Consider the following 3,444-nt stretch of genomic DNA (forward strand, 5'->3'; position numbering starts at 1 on the left):
CAATCAATACTGAAAAATACATATCAATTATACTAAAAATACATATAGCCAAATATTATTCATGAGTAGTTAATATAACAATATATTTTCATAATTATACTATCATTTTCACAAATCAGCTTTCTACAATCCCTAAATATCATTAGAACATAAAATATATATTAACTACTTGAAAAAACATATATAACTCCCAACTTTTATAACATCTTTACTTAGAACAACACAATACTTAACAGTCAAAAAAATACATTTACAAATAAAAATATACCTCTTCCTCACTCTCTTCTTCAGATTATCAGCATAAGATTTCTGAACATTGTCTTCAATTTCTTTAGCTTTCCTTTTCTTCTCGTACTGTTTTTTAATTTTTTGCTTCTTTGGAGAGGAGTTTTCTTCAACCCCTTTTTTTTTTTTTCAAAATTTTAGTAATCTTCACTGAGTCGTTGCGAAACTTCGATCCAATCTCCTTCAATCTCCCAAATTTCTTCAACTGTATAGGATTTGAAACAACTTTAACTACATCTTCTTGAGTTAACCCAAGACTAAAAGATGGTGCATAATCAGACACTAAATTCATATTCCGTATACCACTATTTGTTGGTGTTTTTGCTGTGTGTTCATCCATTAAAACATAAAACCCTTAAAATTTGATTTTTAGATGAATTACAGTAGAAAAAAAAAAAGAGAAACTGCGAACATGCAATATGCGATTAAATAGTTACCTGAAATATAGGAAGGAAATTCATATCACTGATCGTGCTAGAATCGTGCAAAAGGAAAAAAAATTGAAGCGGAAAGTGATTGTTAATGGCAAAAAAAAAAAGAATAAAAATTTTAATTCAAGGAAAGAGAAAGAAGAATGGCCTGGAAAGGGGGATTTTAGCACAATAACTTTTCTTAGGCGGCAAAAAGTAGGGGATCACTTAAAATAATGCTACAGATGCTACACAATGTAATTAGGAAAAAGTGTTGTTATTTTTTCTAATTTAATACTTAAGTATGCTACAATATATATTTTTTCCTATTTAATAACCCCAATTAGATTTAAAATAACCACAATTTATTTAATTGAATTAAAATATTCCTAATTAAATTTAATTAAATTAAAATAATCCTAATTAAATTTAATCGAATTAAAATAATCCTAATTGAAAATCGATATGAATATTCTTCCTTTAATCTCGGGATTCTTGATTTAATAAAATCGACTAAATATTTTCCAAATAAATTATTTTCAATAATAAATTATATTGAAATCAAGATTTTAATCATTTAAAATTATTTTCAAGATAAGCCTTTGATTAAAATTTGATAATTTGTAAAATAAATATTTAAGTAATTAAATTATATAATCTCATATAATTGAACAAGATAATATGTAATCGCTACTAAAAATGGAAAAAATTACGTACAAAAATACTTTGAAATTTTTTTTATTCGGATAAATAAATATTTTGATTTCATTAAAAATCAAAGAAACTCGAGATTAAATTTAATCGTGGAAGACAAAAATTAGATGTAAACAATGATTGCACATAAAATACACCTAATAACTGTTGGCTGCCTCAAAAATAAATCCACTTTTTCAGTTTAAGTTTTATAATTATCTTATTAGTGGGGGTAATTGGGGTTTGAATTCAATTTATATTTAAATTCAAACAATACTACTTCTACTACTTTCGTCACCACATTTATTATTATTATTATTATTATTATTATTATTATTATTATTATTATTATTACTATTGCTTCTATCACTACTAGAGGAGCATGTCCCGTGGCGGACCCAGAATTTAGGAGTTGTGGGTACTCGGGAGGTTCAAACACTTACATTGATACCCAAAGCTATAAGGTTCCGTATGCAAATCAAAGCATCGGAGCACAGGGTTAGGCGCAATATCTCACTTAGGTGGCGCTTCCATGCAAGCACAAAAGCTCTAAGACGTGCACCTCATTCCTCATAGGCTATATGAATGAAGAGTATGTAACTAAACAACAAATAAAAATATCAATTGTTAAGAACAGTTTGAAAAACAGAAATTGCATCTTCACATCGAACTGAAAAGCTCATTGAGTGGATAAACTTTTACATCTAATGAAATAGGTGATCCTTTTTTCAACAAAAGAAAAAGGAGAATCTGCTATATCAGTGGAGACAGAGTCAAAGGCTCCAAAGCAACATTGAGATAGTATGTAAGATGAGGACAGAATTGACCGCCTGCTAACTTCTGTGAAAAAATAACTGCTGTCACTACAATTAAGATTTTAATCATTTGAATTTATTTTCAAGATAGGTCTTAATTAAATCCGATATTTTGTAAAATAAATATTTAAGTAACAAATTATATAATCTCGTATAACTGAACACGATAGTATATAATCGCTACTTAAAATGACAAAATCACATACGAAAAATATTTTAAGTTTTATTTTTTTTATTTGGATGAAATAATTATTTTGGTTTACTAAAAACTGAAGAAACTCAGGATTAAATTTAGTCGTGGAGGGCAAAAATTAGGTATCAACAGCTGCCCCCTCCCTTTGGGTAGGGTGGATGTAAGTAACCCTGGATAAAGGTAGGTTGACGTTCCTAATTTTTGTCCGACCATAGATTCGAATTTGAAAGAGGTTGGTTTTCGCACGAGTTTCATAGAGTCATGGCTGGACCTCGGTATTAGGTTTCCTAAATATCTCAGGTTACATGAGAATTCAGGCCACTTGTAGTTCATAGAGCTTGATTTAAAGCACGATTTTTAAAAAATTCACAAGTTATCTCAGTTTTAGAGTGTTTGATAAAACCGAGAAATTGGGGAATAAAGGGATTAGGGGGGAGGTTGGAATGCAGTCGAGTTTTCTACATAGATCCCAGCCTATATATCCCCAAGAATGCAGGGAATCAGACTACTTATAGTTCGACTCAATCGGTGGAAAAGATAGTCTTTTATTTCAGACCATCTTTGGCTCGAAATGAGTGACAAGTTGATCGAGTTGTAGAAAAGAGGCTTGTAACCTCTTAACCATGAATGTGGGATCCTACACATCCATAGTCAAGAACTTACCTGGACATAATTTCCAAAACTCTAAGTGTGTTGCCACCCGAATTTGAAAAAAAGAGAAGGTTACCCTCGGCATGAATTTAAAAATATCCCGAAGGTGAAGCTGAAACCAGAATATCCTGAAATACTCACATGTCTTCTAACAGGGGTGTGGTTGGATGGTGGTGGTGATCATTCTTTAGCTCGCGTCCAAAGAGTTTGACGTCCCTCTTTAGACTATGTCTTGTTTTGCTGCTAAGAAAGAGTTCCACGTTGTGTTGCGTCCTACCTGAAGTCATCCGCACCTGTGGTTTTTATTTGAGATTTTCATCCTCTCGGATGCTCTCAACAATGCTTCAAGCAAAAAGTGTTAGTACTAAACATAATTCACGAAAGAGGTATGTAGTCT

Source organism: Capsicum annuum, chromosome 12, assembly GCF_002878395.1.
Source record: "Capsicum annuum cultivar UCD-10X-F1 chromosome 12, UCD10Xv1.1, whole genome shotgun sequence".
NCBI lineage: Eukaryota > Viridiplantae > Streptophyta > Magnoliopsida > Solanales > Solanaceae > Capsicum > Capsicum annuum.